We start from the raw sequence: 20166 nt of genomic DNA, 5'->3' as shown, positions 1-20166 counted from the left end.
AATATGTGCTACTTAACCTAATGCCAAATACCTTGGGATGGGAGGAACTTAAAGCAGCCTCGGGTAACATTGCTGTAGCAGCAACCTTGCTTTTTTGGGAAGATGCATTGGAGAATATAGGTATGGATAAGCGAAGATACCTAGAATTGGGTTGAGCAAGAAAGACGATACTGGATGCTTGGGGCTGGTGCACTGGGACGACCCAGAGGGATGGAATGGGGAGGGAGGAGGGAGGAGGGTTCAGGATGGGGAACACATGTATACCTGTGGCGGATTCATTTTGATATTTGGCAAAACTAATACAGTTATGTAAAGTCTAAAAATAAAATAAAATTAAAAAATAAATAAATAAAAATAAAACTGGTAAATAAAAAAAAAGAAAGAATTTGGCAAAGGAAAAAAAATGTCAGAAATACCACTTAGTAATTTAGAAATTTTGTGTTTCCTACAAAATATCAATTATAAGATATGTTTAAATATAAATACTTGGAAAATATCACATGACCATCACTTACACTTTTCATCAGACTTGACGTTTTATTATTCATGGTCTTATATAAAAACTGAAGACTGGAATTATATTATTTTCCCACTTTAAAAATGTTTATGAATTTTGATTTACATCTTAAGTTAAAGAATTTTTAAAAATACACATCTAGAATGTTATCTTTATAAATGCTCTTTCCCACTTCTTAAATTTTTAAAAAATGTATATAGTTTTTGAAAAAGGAATAAACATTTAAAAAACTTTGCAAATTGCACACTGCATAAATAAATGCTGGGTTGAGTCAAGTTTAAGTAGAATAATTTTGGGGGGGAATGATGGAATTCCCGAAGAAAAATCTTTGGATAACTACAGTGCTCAATTCTAGGCAAACATCTATAATATATAACATGCTCATTGGCATTTGGATAATTTAATCCATCAATGAGCTAGCCTGACCCGCAATATTTAATTGAAGCTGGCACCCCACTCCAGTACTCTTGCCTGGAAAATCCCATGGATGGAGGAGCCTAGTGGGCCGCAGTCCATGGGGTCACTAAGAGTCGGACCAGACTCAGCGACTTCACTTTCACTTTTCACTTTCCTGCATTGGAGAAGGCAATGGCAACCCACTCCAGTGTTCTTGCCTGGAGAATCCCAGGGACGGGGGAGCCTCATGGGCTGCCATCTATGGGGTTGCACAGAGTCGGACACGACTGAAGCGACTTAGCAGCAGCAGCAGCAGCAAAGTGGTTGAAAGTCTTTCTGATTTATTAATATTCAGTGTATAGTTTTCACAGCTCAATTTGTTTTTATTGCTCAAGCAAATGTTTCTGAGGTTTTTTTTTCTGCTAATATTTTTCAGTTTCAAATCACCCTGTCCTCTTTGACATACTAGCAAGCACTATCAAATGAACTCTGGCTTTTTCTGGGTATCATGCTATTTTGAAATCGCTCTCAATAGGTATTTTAATTTTCTTTCAGAATTGACGGCAAACTTAAGTCACAGCATGGGGAAGCTAGAACATAAGGATTCTCTCCAACATATGTAGAGAATGATTCCTTTGTATCATATTGTCTTCTAAACTTCCTTAGTTTTCGTTGATGCCACTGTCTTTGGTATACTGACCAGTCTTTAGGCAGGCGAGAATTCTACCACTGAACCACCCATGCACCCTGACCAGTCTTTAAAGTCAGCGAGCTGTTCTTATCTCTGCCAATAGTATCAGCCAGAGAATCATTGCACAATCTGGAGATCCAAATTTCTTAGGCACTTGTAAAGAAAAATACTTCATTTAGAGGAATAAAGCAATACAAGGACAACTAATTAGAACTCTGAGAATTGCAACTTTGCAGAACACCATTAAGAGGAAAATGCAAAGTATAGGCCTGATTACACTACAAATTTTTAGGCTCTCATTAGCATTAATGACCTATAAAATATTGCATGGGTAGCATAGTGCTGGGCTTATGAAATGCATTCAGCTGAGGTTTGCTGTTTAAAATGCAAGTTCTTATTTATCTAGAACATCTAGATGGCATGTTTCATGAATTCAGGCAGTCTATGAGTTTTGTATCTCTATGTATGAATATATATATATATATCAAATTATTCTATTTTTAAATTTGAAATGCCCATTATAGACTAGGACACTTTACCAGGTGCTTGTATTTTAACAAATATAAATGTTTAGTGATTTATATACAAAACCTGTTTGGGTATAACTTTCTTGAAATTTTTTTTTTCCATTCAGCTGTTTTAGTATTGCATGGGGTAAGACTATGGGCTTCCCTGGTAGCTCAGGGGGTAAGGAATATGCCTGCAGTGTGGGAGACCCTGGTTCAATTTCTGGGTTGGGAAGATCTTCTGGGGAAGGGATAGGTTACCCACTCCAGTATTCTTGGGCTTTCCTGGTGGCTCAGTCAGTAAAGAATCTGCCTGCAATGTGGGAGACCTGGCTTCAATCCCTGGGTTGGGAAGATCCTCTAGAGGAGGGCATGGCAACCCACTCCACTATTCTTGCCTGGAGAAACCCCATGGACAGAGGAGCCTGGCAGGCTGTAGTCCATGAGGTGGCAAAGAGTTGGACACAACTGAGCGAATAAGTCTGTTAGGTCCTGAAAAAACTCTGGCTACAATGAAAGTAGTTTTGATACCATGTTATTTATAAGCACCAAAGGACACTCACTCAACTGTGAGCAAACATTGTCTTTTGCCTTAAAGAGACTATAACCAAATTGTGCATTTATTGAATTAATTATGACTTTCTACCTTCCAAAAGATATTTAGGGCAGAGCAGTCAGACTGATCTGTGGATGCAGGTGAGGGAGAGGATGAAGGACAGAACAAATAGAACTGGACACAGAGCAAGTGAGCAAACAGTTTAGAAGCTGAAGTGTACTCTAGAAATTCAGAGATTGAAGCCAGCATATCTTGTCAAAGAAATTTCAGCATCTGCGTGGTTGAGTTGCCAAGTGAAGGATCACCCTAGAAGGATATCTGTCGCCGAGACAAAGATGGCACATGGAACCAGGAGAAGTGTAAAAAAAGGTTGGGGGGCGGGGGGTGACTAATGCTGTTAAGTGCAGTAAGCAGGCAGTGCCTATTTTGTAGAAAGGGAGAGCATTATCAGAGGTATACTTCTGGGAAATCATAAGTCATATTTGACAAATAAGAATTAGTTCAGAATTGTGGACTATCATGTAGACATAGGGGTAAGTTGAGGGACTCAGGAGATGAACCACTCCATGACCATATTGTAGAAGGCCTTGCATTTCCAGCTGAGGAGGTTATACTTACTTCAGTAGGAAGTTGAGAATCCACTGAACACATCATATTGCAAACATGCTGTGAAAGTGTGTTTAGAAGGATTACTTTAGCTGTGTTCTCTAAGATGGGTTTAAATATGAAGGAAGTGATGGTGAGACACCAGTTTGGAACCTTCTGTGGGTAATAGAGGTGACATGTAGACAGTGCAAGACTGTGGCTGACCTACTTGTGATTTTCTTGCTGGTAAGTTGATTTAGGAAACTTGACCATAATGAATGTTTAGAAACCCTTGATCTAGGAAATGTTTTCTTTCCTTCTGTTGTGCAATTGAAAAATAAAAATCTTCCTATGGGGGGTTTTGAAAGAAATTCTCAGTTGGTATGACTTATGTGACACTATTCTGGAATAGTAGAAGCATTTGGGCTTCTCTAGTGGCTCAGATGGTAGAGACTCTGCCTGCAATGCAGGAGACCCAGGTTCATTCCCTGGGTTGGGAAGATCCCCTGGAGAGGGGAATTGCAACCCACTGCAGTATTCTTGTCTGGAGAATCCTATGTACAGAGAAGACTAGGGGGCTACAGTCCGTGGGGTTGCAAAGAGTCGGGCATGACTGAGCGACTTACACATGCATGCACGCACATGGTAGAAGCATTCTGCTTAAGAAATTACAATACAAGGTAACACTTTTGACCATCCTTAAGGATAAAATAGGCATGGTTTCAAAACATTAACAACACAATGTGATAATCAGTATTTTAAAGCTTGGGTGCCACTTTTTTGAAGTATGCTAATGAATTATTTTTTGGTGTTCTAAGGTATCTATTGGGCTTCCCTTGTGGCTCAGCTGGTAAAGAATCTGCCCACAATGCAGGAGACCTGGGTTCAATCCCTGGGTTCGGAAGATGCCCTGGAGAAGGGAAAGGCTACGCACTCCAGTATTCTGGCCTGGAGAATTTCATGGACTGTATAGTCCATGGGGTCGCAAAGAGTCAGACATGACTGAGCGACTTTCACTTTTACTTTCTTTGTATCTATTACAGGACAGGCCAACTTGAATAATGATTTTTAAAAATTCTTTCCTATTTGAAATCAGTGAGAAAAGTACTGTTAATTACATTTACTCTTAAAAACACATTATTGGAACTTCCCTGGTGGTCAAGTGGTTAAGACTTCACCTTCCAATGCAAGGGTCGTGGTTTCCATCCCTGGTCAGGAAGCTAAGAGCCCAAAAAACCCACAACATTAAAAAACAAACAAACACATTATGAATATTAGTAATGTCATACGTAGTGTGTTGGGCAGATGGGATATTTTTGAATTCTCTATGAAATAAAGCCATGAAGTGATGGGACCGGTCCCATCACTTCATGGCAAATAGATGGGAAAACAGTGGAAACAGTGAGAGACTTTATTTTTAGGGGCTCCAGAATCACTGAAGATGGTGACTGCAGCCATGAAATTAAAAGATGCTTGCTCCTTGGAAGAAAAGCTATGACCAACCTAGATAGCATATTAAAAAGGAGAGACATTACTTTGCCAGCAAAGGTCTGTCTAGTCAAAGCTATGGTTTTTCCAGTAGTCATGTATGGATGTGAGAGTTGGACTATAAAGAAAGTTGAGTGCCAAAGAATTGATGCTTTTGAACTGTGGTGTCAGAGAAGACTCTCGAGAGTCCCTTGAACTGCAAGGAGATCAAGTTAGTCCATCCTAAAGGAAATCAGTCCTGAATATTCATTGGAAGGACTGATGCTGAAGCTTAAACTCTAATACTTTGGCCACCTGATGCAAAGAACTGACTCCTTGGAAAAGACCCTGATGCTGGGCAAGATTGAAGGCAGGAGGAGAAGGGGACGACAGAGGATGAGATGGTTGGATGGCATCACCAACTCAATGGACATGAGTTTCAGCAAGCTCCAGGAGTTGGTAAAGGACAGGGAAGCCTGGCGTGCTGCAGTCCATGGGGTTGCAAAGAGTTGGACACAACTGAGTGACTGAACTGAACTGATGAAATAAAGCATCCAAAGCTTTTCATAAATTGTCTATCTTTTGACTTTTGCTTGAACTCATTCTCTGTCTAGACCTTATGCCCCAGTCAACTTACATTATATTTGTACTTTAATGCTTCTCCCTTATTTCAAACTGTTGTTACCCCTGGAACGTTCTTTGTCATCTCAATTTCTGTTTCTTTTAGGATTGTTCCTGTGTACGAGACAGCAAAAGAGACACTGATGTATAGAACAGTCTTATGGACTCTGTGAGAGAGGGAGAGGGTGGGAAGATTTGGGAGAATGGCATTGAAACATGTAAAATATCATGTATGAAACGAGTTGCCAGTCCAGGTTTGATGCACTATACTGGATGCTTGGGGCTGGTGCACTGGGACGACCCAGAGGGATGGAATGGGGAGGGAGGAGGGAGAAGGGTTCAGGATGGGGAACACATGTATACCTGTGGTGGATTCATTTTGATATTTGGCAAAACTAATACAATTATGTAAAGTTTAAAAATAAAATTAAAAAAAATACAATAGCTAGATAATTTTTAAAATAGCCTCATGTATTTATAGTTCTTAGGAGTTTTCAAAACATTTTCCTATCATTATCTCAAAAATTTAATTTTTATAATTAAAATTTTTTAGACTTTAATTTTTATAATAATCTTATAAGATTTTGAATATTATGTTTACAGAAGAAGAATTTAAAGTGAAGTTGTGCTCAAATGAGCTTTGAAACTTCTTAAGTCTTATAAAGAGTTGTTTCTCCAACCCTTCCAGCCCGCAACTGGTGTCTTAGATACCTCCCACTTCTCTTGCCTCTGAACTTCGTGTATAAGATGTACATTTCCTTCAAGAATGGAGACTTTTTATTTTTTCCCCCAATGGGCCCTTTACAATGAGCCTTTTTAACCCCTACAGCTGAGGCTAATTACAAAACTAGTTTGACTGAAGTAGTAACTATGAAGTAACTTTGTAATTTTGTGAAATAGCTTTTATATTTGCTGATTGACTATATGGTGGCAGAGTTTCTAACAGAGTTTTTCTACTTTTCCACAACTTGTTTTAACATTCCATATACAAAGTTTTACAAAGCTGCTGTCAGTTGCTTGAAAAGGCAGATGTGACAGCAAAAACTTAAAGATCTATCATATTATTGATACGTGGAAAAAGGTTAAAGAACTTTAGTGATCAATGAAAGGGCTAAATGGAATGATAAATTTGTCAATTATTAAAATGGCGATTAAATGTAGATAACCACTATTGTTATGTTGTGGAGGGCATTGTAGTTAGTAGTTTTAAATTTGATATATCTTATTATTATACAGAGCCCATATTTAAATATTTACCCTCTACAAATTATCAGTGTTGTCTTTCTGATGGGACTGAAAGAATACCTAGCTTAGCTTAACTTAATGTTCCAATTATTTCTTCATACAATTATCTTGTGCTGCTGCTGCTGCTGCTAAGTCGCTTCAGTCATGTCCGACTCTGTGTGACCCCATAGACGGCAGCCCACCAGGCTCCCCCGTCCCTGAGATTCTCCAGGCAAGAACACTGGAGTGGGTTGCCGTTTCCTTTCCCAATGCATGAAAGTGAAACAAGTCAAAGTGAAGTCGCTCAGTCATGTCTGACTCTTTGCAACCCCACGGTAGACAAATATTTTGGTAAGCTTTTGACTGCTGATTCCAGCTCAAGTTCATGTATAAAATTCAACATGTTTCAATTAAAGTTGCTCTTGAATAACTTCTAAGTGAATAGTTAAGTGATCAGTGGACTTTTGATGTATTCCTCATTATGGAACTCTGGCTAGTACTGAAGCAATTTGAATGTTTATAATAAAATTCAGGGTAACACAAATTCAGATTTTCTTGCTTTTCATCACAAGATCTTAAAAATTTCATTTTATTTTTGCTACAACTTTACATATTAGACATCAATTCATTATTCTGCAGTAGGAATGTTCACCTGAATATAGCAATAAGGACTAAGGGATCCGAGAATTTATATCATTTAATCAAAGAGAATAAGAAGTCCAGAAGGTCAATATCTAGACCTTTTGTTTAGGCTAATAATGGAAGGATGGAGGAAGAGCTTAGTCAGGCTTTGGAGAAATCAGATAGTCAGCCAGCAGATCCAAGACTAAAACCCAGTTCTGTCTGACTCCAAAGTCAGGCAGCAGAACAACAGGCAGCTTTGGAGAAATCAGATAGTCAGCCAGCAGATCCAAGACTAAAACCCAGTTCTGTCTGACTCCAAAGTCAGGCAGCAGAACAACAGGCAGCTGTTGTCCTGCTTCCATAAAAGATGTCATGAAGCCGTGTGGTAGAGGTAAGTCAATGAACTGGACATAATAGTGTGAAAGGCTTATAAAACCAAATATCAAATTCTGCACTGGATTCAAAGAAAGTACTGTGATCAAATAGATGAGTTGTGGATAAATAGTAACATATGTCAAAAGCATTTGTTTAATGTAAATTCAATATTAGTCAACACTCTGACAAAGCCAGCCAAGACCCCTTGACGAGTGTTAAAAGAAGCACAAAATTAAGAACAAATAAGATGAGAGTCCTATTTTATATTGTTTGCTTGGACTTGAGTCATGGTTTCTTTGTTCATCTTACACTTCAAGTTAACTAAAATTTATTTAGAAAATAAAAGCAGTAGAAGTTAAAAATGCTTGGCTTATAAGGAATGATTAAAAAACATGGAAGGTGTTTAGTCACTGTTAGAAAGCCTAGTTGGTCATGATAGATGTCCTCAAAATTTGACCTTCTTCTTTTCAATATATTGATGTATTTTGTTAAAATTTAAAATCCACAGCATGAAACTCAAAACTCAAAAGTATCATGTTCTACCTGTTGTTACTTCTCTATAAGTCACTGTATGTCCTACATGAGTGTATAATGGTTTATCTCAAAAGGCTGGTCTTTTACTATGAGGAGGAAGAAACGAATGCTGAGAATTCACTTTTGTCACTTTTTATTCCACTCTGGAATATTGCAATAGTGCTCCCTAAGATCAATATTTTGATCTCTCTTTTCCTATGATTTTTTTTCTTCTAAAAAAAATTTTTTTTCCTAGACTTGAAAACAATCATAGGAATCAAGAGAAGATAGTGAAAATCAAAACTCAGTTCAATTCTCTGGCCTCAAATTCTATATACAGCTCCATCATCCAGCTTCTCCCTCTTCAAACATGTCAGTGTCACAGAAGCTCATCTTCATTTAGATCAGTGATGCTAAAATGTTTGATTTTATCTCAGGATCCCTTGAAGCTTTAAAAATTTCCAGTAACTTGTCTATTGTGAGTTATATCTCTGTATTTACTATACTAGAAATGAAAAGTGAATGAAAATATTTACCTGATAGTTCATTTACAAATAGGAAACCCATTTTAGGTTTAGATAAATGCCATTTTATGAAAAAAATAATACGTTCCTGAAGACAAAACAGTAAGAAGAGTGGTAATATATTTTGCATGTTTGTACATTTCTCCAATTCAGCTTAATGGAAGATGGCTATATTCATCCATATGCTTCAGCATCCAGTCTCTTATGTTATGTTACATATCAGTCCAGGTGGAACAGTGGTTAAGAATCTGCCTGCCCCTGCTGGAGATGCAGGAGACGTGGGTTCAATTCCTGGGTCAGGAAGATCCCTGGAGTAAATGACAGCCTACTCTAGTATTCTTGTTTGGAAAATCCCATGGACAGAGTAGCCTGGCGGAGTACAGTCCATGGGGTTGCAAAGAGTTGGACGCAACTGAGCATGCACACAACCCCTAGAAAATTCCACCATAGACTCATGATACAATGAGAGTGAAATGGACAAGTACATTTGACCCTTGCACAACACAGATTTGAAGAGCACAGGTCCACTTATGTGTGGATTTTTAAAAATAAATATATTGGAGATTTTTGGCAATTTGAAAAAACTGACATATTAACCATGCAGCCTGGAAATGTTGAAAAACATTAAGAAAAAGGTATGTCATACATATAAGATACAAAATATGTGTTAATCAATTATGTTTTTGGTAAGGCTTCCAGTCAACAGTAGGCTGTTCCTAGTTAAATTTTTGAAGATTCAAGAGTCATGTGAGAATTTTCAGCTGAGTGGGTGTCAGTGCCCCTAACCTTCGTATTGTTCAAGTATCAACTGAAATGTCTCAGTGATATTATGAAAATAGTTTTGACCTCTGGCCCCTTGAAAAGGTCTCAGGAACACCTATGGGTCCCCAGAACACACTACTTTGAAGAGAACTGGATAGTCTGTTTATTTTTTAATCTTCTAATTATGTCTCTCTGGTGGTTACAGATAATGTGTTCATTGTACTCTGGATCATTGGCATTCAGTGATACTCTTCTCATCAGAGAAACTAGTGATTAAAACTTGGGCTTTATCTAAGCAAGAGTTTGGCTCAAGAGTGAAGAGGCTAAATATAAAAAGTGTATTGCGGGCATATGCGTGCTTACAGGTGCATACTTTACATTTTAAATATGAATGTGTTCCTTGTTGATCAGTAGAGAATGAAGTAATATGGGTCACTCCAAAAAATAGCAATGGTATCAAAGACAGTATTTGCCCCTGTCTTAAATATAAAGGTGTTAAGACTTATTCAGGTTATTTGACACAAAAGTAAAAATAAAATAGATTTTTTTTTTTTTGCTTGAAATAGGATGGACAGTTTTTTACAATTACATAGACAACATCAGCAGGATGTAAGTCATTTAAAGATGACATTAGTCCTGAGCCAGCTAAAATAGGGAAGGAAACAAGATTTTGAGTTATCTACACAGCCCACATTCTATCATCTATAACTATTTAATTTCACTTTGAGATGCAGTTCTGGGGAGAAGAATACACATCATTCTATTTCTACCAGTGCAACATGCTTTGGTGTCCATCTGTGGGGAAATATTAATGGATTTGCCATAATTAAAGCATTCACTATTGGAAGAGCTTTCCTTTCATATTTTCATTTTATTTGAGATTTTAAAAATAAACTAGCAACTGAGTTGTCAGCTTTGCCAAGAGAATGATAAGCAAGTATCATTTAATAAAGATTTATCTGAAGGTGATATGAATTTTGCTCCCTGAGAATTATGGGAGTATTAAAATTACTGGGAAATCATTCACCTGTGTATGGAATTGGGCATAAATGATATATTTTATTTTTAGGCCAAGTCCTTTTTAAAAAAATTATTTTGGTTATTGATCTCCAGCAGGCTGTTGGGCAGCCTTCAAAATTATAATTATTTTTTTTTTTTTTATACATTTCTTTTTATTTACAGTTTATTGTCAACATGCATTTGTTACATAAAGTGAGAACTTATGAATAATCAAAATATAATTATGCAGATTCAAAATAGATATTCAACACAAAAAATACAACCATAAAAACAGGTTAACTCATGCACACATAACAGCATAGATGCAGCAGGTATTTCAAAGGACAGCAAGTGCTTGCTTTTTCATTTGAAGATGGTGGCCATATCATACACTCGAATGCCTCAGTTTATCAGTGCCTGAGAGCCAAAATTCACTTGTAAAAATGTTTTTCATATTGACACTGTTGTAAAAGATATGTTTTCCAGAATTAAGCCTCCTCTCAGGCTTCTTGCCAGTTTCTAACACCTAAAAACTGATACAGAAAGTATTATAAATGTAACTACACTGATTCTTAAAGGTTAAAAAAAGTATCTCTCAAAATAATTTAAAAGAATTGCAAACAGTAATGCCAGTGCTCTCCCAGATTTACTCCTGCATGAGCATCTCTCTCTGGTTCTACTTCTGCAGCCTTCGCCACACTGCCATCACTCTGCTTGCTTCCTTCCCTGGTTCTTCTACTGGTAGCTTCACTCTAGCTCCAGGCAGCTTTGTATCTTCTAACCACGCCTGCTCCCAAAGTCTTGGTCTGAAGCTCAGTCCCACATGGGCCAAGACTCAGGACACTCCCAACACTGATGAGGCTTGGGGGGCTCCTCCTCCAGCCAACAGACCCCTCTATACTGGTTGCCACAGTTCACATCAGGGTGAGCAACTCTTACCATCACCTTCTTTCCCAGAAACAGTTTGGAGAAGATTTTGTAGACAAAGTTCCAAAACAACATTATTGCTGGCATTCCTGTGTATGTCACTGCTGCTGTGTCCCTGGATGTTCTCTAGATGTTCCCTGGAGGGGGCCTTTAGAGAAGAGCAGTCAGCAAGAGACCTGGGAGAACCCTAGGACTGAGAAACAGAGATGCAGCTGGTGAGCTGGGCAGCACGGGGTACTGGCTGGAGTCTTTGTGGGTCCTGAATCTGGATATAGGACATAAACCCCACACAAGATGGGGCCCACCTGTAATCTGTCTTCTACTAATCTGGAATGCTCAGGAGTGGATTCCCTACAGCAGGGTGCAATGGACTGGGGTGAATTAGACATATTATTAGATTGGTTTCTAAGAGACAGGGTAGTAGCCTGAGGAGACTAGAAGAGGAGCAGGCCGGGTGACAATATTATAACCAGAGCAAGGCAGCAGGCCACAGGCAAACGGTCCCCATCAGGGAGGTTCACTATGGATACAGATGACACGTCACAGCATACAGATGGCACAGAGACACAGCCCATTCCTGCACAGAGGGAGATGGCCAAGCAACGGGCATCTGAGAAACGGGTCTGACAGCAGGCATTTGGGATGGGGCTGGCCATACCTGGGATGGAGGGGTAGTAGCAGTGTTAGTCTCTCAGTCGTGTCCGACTCTTTGTGATCCCATGGACTGTGGCCCGCCAGGCTCCTCTGTCCATGGGATGCTCCAGGCAAGAATCTGGAGTGAATTGCCATTCCCTTCTCCAAAGGATCTTCCCGACCCAGGGATTGAACCCAGGTCTCCTGCATTACAGGCAGATTCTTTACCTGAGCTACAGGAAAGATCCAGGGTGGAGGGGGAGGGGGAGTAAAATCAACAAAAAGCTCAGTTATTAAAAGTGCCATTAAAGAGAGACACCTGCTGCAAATCAGGCACAATTCTCTGTCAGCAGAGCATGTAGAGCAAGAGCGGCGGTTTTGATGGTGCCAACAGGCATTCTTTGGAGGCCATCTCCAAATGAATTTCAGCTCTATGTGTGTTGATTAAATAGTTTGGACTAATTCGATACAAAATTTCTTTTTTGAGTTTAGCCCGTGGTTTGATTTTACATTCTCCAGGATTTAGTTGAAAAAAAAAAAATACCATTTTCCTCTGGGAAACATTTTTATGATAATACAGTAGAGGCCAATTTTTGTTGTTTTTGGAAGAGGGTTCAGTTCAGTGCTAGTGTTCATTTTTCTTTTATGTTAGGATTTATTTATAAAATGCTTAAGAGCCCTTTGAAATCTTTTGGAAGTGGTACACTCCCTCTTTTTTTGGTACACTCTTTAAAATTATATGGTGACAAACTGTTGATTCTTTTCTTTGTCAGTTACTTTTATTTCTCCTAATACCCATGACACTCCTGTTATTAATTGTGCATTTAGGGTCATGCATTAACTCATTCAAGCCACTTGGGCTCCTCCCGATATACGGGTGTTCGATTCATTAAATGATGCATTAATTGTTTTCAAATCACTAGGGCCTCTCTTAATAACTTGCTGGAGCCTGCAATTAAATAGTGTCCCAGTGCCCCCAAAATGTATCCTCATTTAATGACTCAGTCACTCTTGAAAAGGGAATTTGTTAAGTGACCACAATTATGCTAGAGTTGGGAAGTAAACTGAGTTACTTTTCTGAGTTCCTCTCTTATCTTTTGTCTATCTGTGGCCTTCCCAATAGCTTGCTGAGGTATCAACTGCAAATATATATTAATATTGTAAAAGCTTGTAGTTTTGCAATTTCAAAATCTAACACTTTCCTCAACCTTAATTTTAGGCATCCACAGACCAGAAAATCAATGACCAAGACAGGTCTTACACCTTGCAGTCTGAGATGGGCTCCATTACAGTGCCAGCAGGTAGCCCATATAATGGAAAGTGTTACGTATAGGCACTGGACTAAATCTCTATTTCCGTTTTTTCACTGAATTCTCCCAAACTATGGGCTATAGGTTTTTATATTCACCTAGATTTCACAGATGAAGTAACTGAAGCTTAGAGTAGTCCCAGGCAAATGGTAGGGTTGGAATCCTAGCCGAGTCAGTAGCCCTTCCATCTCCACAGTTCAGCGGCCTCTCATTCATTTACTCCTCTTACAATCACTGATGCTCTCTCTGTGACAAATTTGACAGCTTACTGCGAGTGAAGGATGGTAGCTCTGAGCTTCATCTAATTCCTTTAAACTTTATAGTCATGATGGAGAATGGTTTTCTTAAACCAAGAGTTGCAGAGTCCCAATCTTTAAACTCAGGTTACGCATAAGCATATAGCATGTTTACCTAACACAGTTTAATGCTCTTGCTGCTGCTACACATGGATGTACATGCATGTATGTGTAGCTCATATGAGTGTATCTCCCTTTTATGCTGATCGTCTCTAACATATATATGCCCTGTGTGTAGAAGTCTAAAAAACATGTCACCTCTGGAAATATTCTGCTCTGGGCCATTGGATTTGGATTCCCCCAACCCACCCCCAGCCTTCCCCCCACCCCCACCACCGGCTCCCCGACTCAACTCCTTTCTTTCCGAATCTTCGACTCTCCTGCTGGTCCTGCAGCAGCTGTGTCTTCAACCATCGCCCTTGGTCCTTTCTAACTATTCTGCCGCGCATTTTCCTGCTTGTGCTGTTTCCTCCACAAGTTCACTGGTTTCTCTCTCAAATGCCTCTCTTGTCTCCCAGCCACCAGAAAATAGAATTACACAGCTAAAGCACTGAGGAGATAACCCAATACGCCCTGTTCTCTTTTCTTAAAAATATTGGGTAGTTGGTATTTCTCTTCCCTTTGTGGTAATACGAAAGTACAACATTATGGTGCTTTGCGTGTCACTTATTCTGGATAAAAGTCTGTTGTTTGTCGGCTTTCAGTGTTTCTGACTTAAAGAATACTCGCACCTGGTTCTCCACTGGCTTCTTCCTGCGCTTCCCCGCCCCCATCCCCCGCTTTCTCTTTTGTCCCGTTTCTCTTCCCCAGTCTCCTGTAATTACCTTTCACATCTGTTAAATTGCCTTACAGGCTTTTGACCGGCATAGCCACAGACTCTAAGGTGGGAAATCCTATTTTCTGAGCTCTGCTCCCTTCTCCTCCAGGGCCTGCTGTGGGCTTTGTCAAATGAAAGCCAGAGGGTCCCCACCTCTGCCTCCTGCTTAAAAGCTCCTTGCCTCTTCCCTACACAGAAATTAGGCCTAATTTTAGACCCACTGCCTTTGGGAGGTTGGTTACCTCTGGGGTGATTTTAAAGCTAGGTGTGATTAAGGAAATCTCTCTTTTACTTCTACACTAATTCCATTTACCCATTATAACTTATTTTTGAAGTAAACTCAAGTCCAGTGACCCAAAGAATTGGTTTTACCTTCCAAGTCTGAACAGAGAAAACGCCAAGTGATATTACATGAGAAATTGCTCCTTTGATTTAAAAATAAAAATTGGATTTTTCATTTTCATAGGATAAGAGACCCTTACTGAAACAAAAGGTAGCATAGCTTCATTCTCATGTTAGATTGTTCTCTTTTGACCAGTTTTCTTGTTTATGGCGAAAAAAAGAACTCTTGTGAAGAGACACTTCCCTATTTTAGAAGAAAACAAGGAATTTTAGAAATATAGAATGTTAATATTTCCAGTGCAAAGAAATTTCAGGCCACATTAACATTTCCTGTAGAAGAGTCATATGCTCCTGGTGCTTAGTAGGCACTTGATCCATATTTATTGAGCAATGATAACAGCTAGTACTGAAATATTTCTTTTATGTGCCAGCCACCATGCAAGGATTTTTAGTTAATCCTCAGAGCCACTTAAACAGGTATGTTCTGTTCTTGTTCCTGAGTTACAGGTTTAGCTCTAGGGTACACTGAGGTTAAATGACTTAAACTTGTTCAAGGTCTCTTAGCCAGTAAGGAGCTAAGCAGGGAATTCAAACCCTGGCTCCAGAGGCTTGCTCCTACTCCCACTGTGTATACTGCCATCCCCTGTATAAAGACCAGGCTTGTTCATGACATTGTGTACCAAAGGTGCCTGATGAAATAATTCTACTCATGAAAATTTCAGATGTAAACTTACAACTGTGACTGCAATCCAAATTGCTGGCTGCTATGTACACAAAATCAATAATCCTATACAGGAATATTGATTGCTAAGACTTCCTAATTCAGACTATTCCTGTTACTTCATCCTTGGTCATTAAAACTCAATCCTTTGGTCAGAATTTTATTTAAAGGAAACAATACTTTCTATAAATAAACATTGGCTTCTTATACTTTGAAATTCCTTCCACTCCCTCCCCCAAACTGCCTCCACCTTTGATGGTCACTTCGTACAGCAGTAGGTTTTGATGTTCTCTGGTGTGCCAACAGCAGCAGTAAGTCTCAGTATGGATTTGTTTATCTCCAAATAAAACCCTTGGTGCGCAGAACAGACTAAGGCCCGAGTTAGACAGCAGGAGGAAACCTTCTTCCTGGCTGTTGGCTTAGATGCAGGGAGCGCCCTTTGCCACGGTAATGATTCACCATTGTTATCACAAGGGGTAGCTTCATGTAAGGCAGGTCAATTGGATAGCTGTTTAGAGATCTAACTTTTGTCCTCAGGGCTTGGCTCCAACTGTCATCCATGAAGGGTAATACTCCTGTTTCAGTGGGGCTGACATACATAATCATATTTTACTCATCAGTTTATGCAGCCCATCAGGGGACCCCTGGGTGTGGGGAATTGATTTGATGCAGGACTTACAATGGTTGTGGCTATGATAAAACATGCTTTGCTCAGAGTTTTCTGTGTTCATGATGAAAACATGGCAAATGTATCCATATAAAATATTGTTATTCTGAATATTAAGTCTTACTGTATATTTCCAAGGCTGAAGATACATCTTAAGTGTATAACAGTTGTCATGTTTGTTGCAGGAAGCATTAAACAACATTTGGCGAAATAAAAAGTACCATATTCTGATACTTCATCAGTTGAGATAGTTGAGAGCTTATAATAAAGTGTTCTATGGGCTACTTAATTTTTACATAATGACTGTTTATACATGCATTTTTATAATGCTCATCCTTAAAGTCCTAAATTCCTTTAGAAAGTCACGTAACATAAATAATTGGGGGAAGTATTCCTTTATTCAAGAATGGCCATCAAATCCATCTGAATATTATAAGGTTTGTTTTACAGAAGATGTGTCTGGGTCCAACATAATAATAATGTTTCCTTTGCAAAGAAGCAATCCTTCTGAAATCAGGGCAGTGTGTTAAGAGTGTATATAATAAACAGTTGAAAATAATCTTAGAGACAAAACCCAAGGAAGTGAAATTTTGTGATTAATAAAACAATTCTCCAGGATCTCTTCACCATTCCATCAGCACATTATAAAAGCACATGGCAGCTGGGGATCTGATCAACTAGTAACACAGCCCTTTCAGAAATGATTCCTTTCTTGAAGCAGCATAAGTGAACTTTGAAGAGGAAACCTGAATATTCAAGAATAGGATTTAGTAAATGACTTAAATGTGGGAGTCAACCATGCTAACAGTGAACCCACTCCAGTGTCCAGGGGTTGGACCTGATGGAGTTCCATTCCTGAAACGGTATAAAGTCAAAGAAACACACTGGTCCTGAGATGGCAGAGGGAGTCAAAGACCAATTTTTAGAAGGAAAAACTAGCCTGGGCACTCCTCCCCAGGCTGGAGATACAGCAGGAGCCAGGGCTGTGAGAAATCTTCTGGAGGAAGATAAAGGTAGATGTTAATGAAAAAAGGAATTTCCAGGGTGTCTTTGGAGTTTAAAATCACAGGAATCCCTGGAAAACCAAAGGATCGGTACTTTCCACTTTCTTTTTTTATTTTTTTTATTTTTGGTACTTTCCACTTTCTATCACAGTCTAAGAAGTTAATTTGTTCCCCTAAGTTTTCCATAGCATAGTTCCCCTATGTGTCATAGTCCCATGAATCAGCAACGTGTTTGCATTAACCACTTTCCAGTTTCTGCCTTTCAAATGTTCCTTAGAGGTCAAAGTGAGGTGAGGGGGGATATTCATTGGTTCATACATCTCCTTGTGCATGCATGCTAAGTCGCTTCAGTCATGTCCCACTCTTTGCGTCCCCATGGACTGTAGCCTGCCAGGCTCCTCTATCCATGGGATTTTCCAGGCAAGAATGCTGGAATGGGTTGCTGTGCCCTCCTCCAGGGATCTTCCCAACCCAGGGATTGAAGCTGCATCTCCTGAGGCTCCTGCAGATTCTTTATCACTGAGCCACCTGGGGAAGCCCATATCTCCTTGTAGATCCTCTTAACTGGATTACTTTTCTTAACAAAAAAAAAATTCATGAGCCTGGGGAATCATGGTCTTCTGTAGGGGGACAATGATAGATCTCCTTCTATGGATGAATTCAAGACTTGTCTTGTTAAGGAATCTTCCGTATTCCAGAAATACATTAGAATACTTTTCTTTTTGTTACATCTCTTTCATGACTCTTTTCTTTAGTGTTATCAAAAAAATGTGGAAAATATTTTCAGAAACAGAAAATAGAGAATATACTTCATGCTTTTTATTGTATTTAAAATTTTTAACATGTTTATTTTTTCGACTATGCATAGTGGGATATTTTTGTGTGTGTGTGGCTATCCAGCCTATTGTCAGTTTTTCAGTTGAAAGTACCAAAGCCTAAGAAATTAAATGCTTGGTCAAAATCATACAGCTAGTTAGTAGCAGAGCTAGGAATTGATATTAGATTTCCCTAACTGGAGTGTATGTAATTGTATGTGATAAATCTTTGTATATAATAATACACTTGCAATAGGTAGTTCATTAATAAATAATAATGTAATAATGTGATTTTCAAGTAGCAGGACTGGCTAAGAACTTTGCTTTTGCAACATCAGAAATTATGCTATCAGCTACCATGCATTTTCAGTCGTCAAAACTGAAGAACACCCTCTACCTATAACATCAACTCATAAAAAAATAGATTTTATCTTGGCTACCATACTCTGGAAGTTCCATTTAGGATTCATTTTTTTAGATATCAAAATAAGGAACATTATTTTCATATTTCAGATGACTAAAATCTCAGCCTTGAATCATTCACTCAATAAATACTAAGAATAGGGAAGACAGTTCCAACTTGACATCAAAGAGTTTAGATATAATAAAATTATCACCTTTTGTTCTGGTTATGCATATGTAACCACTTCTCTTACTCACTTAAGAATTTTACTGCTCCATCATATCTGGAACTATTGAAACAGGTCTTAATCTTAATTTACAATCTTGCAAGCACAACCGGTAGAAAATTAATAGCAACCACAAAAATTAGCTTTAATTAACAACAACCCCCAAAACTGATTTTAGTTAGTCATGCACAAGCAATAGAAAATTAGCAGCAACAACAAAAGTTAACTTTAACAGCAACAAGAGAAGGTGACTTTAATTTGAGGATTAGGACACGTAGATTGCAAACCTATATCCCTTCTTTTCTTTGCCTCTGAGGTCCTAACTCTTGCCTGGAACATGAGGGGATGAGGAAGTTTCCTTATCAGTCTAGGCTGAGGACTGTTCCACAGTCAGATGACTGCAATTGTCAAACCACAAGTATTTGTTCTTGTGGTTTTGAACATTCGACCTAGAACAGTTCCTTGCACACAGCAGCTATTCATCCCATATGTTAAAGAATGAATGATTGAGATAAATCAGTATATACTTAGCACCTGTAGTATTGCCACTAGTCTAGGTTCCGTATACACAGTTCTTGCCCTCAGGAGTTCAACCCTCTTTTCCTTAGCATCTTGTCTGGTGCTACAAAACTGAAACAGAAAACTCAAAAGATAACCTGTTAATCACATGCAGAGTTCACTTCGACTCTGTGAAGAGGAAGCCAACTTGGACTTCTGCTGTCTCCTCCTAGATGTCCTACCTCTCACATCTGCTTTTCCTGTCATCACAGAACATCATCCCCAGTCTCCTCTGGGACCTCTCCTACCAGTTGTTTCTCTCCAGTTTGTTCTTAAAGTTGTTTCTCATATTTTTTGCATTATGCTTGTGGGAGATTTACACACTTCACTGATACATTAAATACTTAAGGGATAATAATAAGTAAGCATGATGGCCAATTTCCTTCCCAACTAGATCATTTATATAGATCAACCTTCTTGCTCTCCATCTGCTGCTTGAGCTGATGATGTTCTGGTGGTTAAACATTCTGGCCTTAAAGGTGCCAACTGCTGCCTAATTAAAACATCATTTCTGCAAAATTATTGCAGGATTATTGATTGCACCTATTAATATGAGAATAAATACTCACGAACCATATCAAGTAGCTTCAAAAAGAACCTTGTAAGGCCAAATTACTACAATCAAAGTACAGAAAGGAGCAGTACTTTGCTAGTAGGGGTACCTCAGATGGATGTATTTGATCTGAAAGTATCACTAAACTCTTATTATTGGGGAAAGAAGTCAAATTTTTAAAAAATCTTCCCAAATTAAATATCACACAGGTGCCAAGGGCTTCCCTGGTGGCGCAGAGGTTAAAGCATCTGCCTGCAATGCGAGAGACCTGGGTTCGATCCCTGGGTCGGGAAGATCCCCTGGAAAAGGAAATGGCAACCCACTCCGGTATTCTTGCCTGGAGAATCCCATGGACGAAGGAGCTTTGTGGGCTACAGTCCATGGGTCGCAAAGAGTCGGACACGACTGAGCGACTTCACTTTCACTTTTGCCAAAGGTGCGAAGATGATAGGCTCCTGAGTTCATTGTATAAGAACACAGTGTGTGTTATTTTATATTTCTTTAAAACTTGCCCTTATGATATGCTAAGTCACT

The 20166-nt window shown here is 39.0% G+C and overlaps 1 protein-coding gene and 1 long non-coding RNA gene across 5 annotated transcripts in view; one reads left to right on the top strand and one right to left on the bottom strand.

Annotated features, from left to right (window-relative positions):
- PLXDC2 (plexin domain containing 2) overlaps window positions 1-20166 on the top strand; it is a 427345-nt gene that overhangs the window by 56997 nt on the left and 350182 nt on the right. The window lies entirely within an intron of this gene.
- LOC123464903 lies at window positions 10531-12081 on the bottom strand. Its single transcript, XR_006639993.1, has 2 exons — window positions 11946-12081; window positions 10531-11480 (listed from the first exon to the last, which is right to left on the bottom strand). It is a non-coding gene; the product is annotated as an uncharacterized LOC123464903 (long non-coding RNA).

Source organism: Bubalus bubalis, chromosome 14 (assembly GCF_019923935.1).
Source record: "Bubalus bubalis isolate 160015118507 breed Murrah chromosome 14, NDDB_SH_1, whole genome shotgun sequence".
NCBI classification, from domain to species: Eukaryota; Metazoa; Chordata; class Mammalia; order Artiodactyla; family Bovidae; genus Bubalus; species Bubalus bubalis.
The sequence above is the reverse complement of the archived record's forward strand: the minus strand, read 5'-3'. Positions and strand labels throughout refer to the sequence as shown.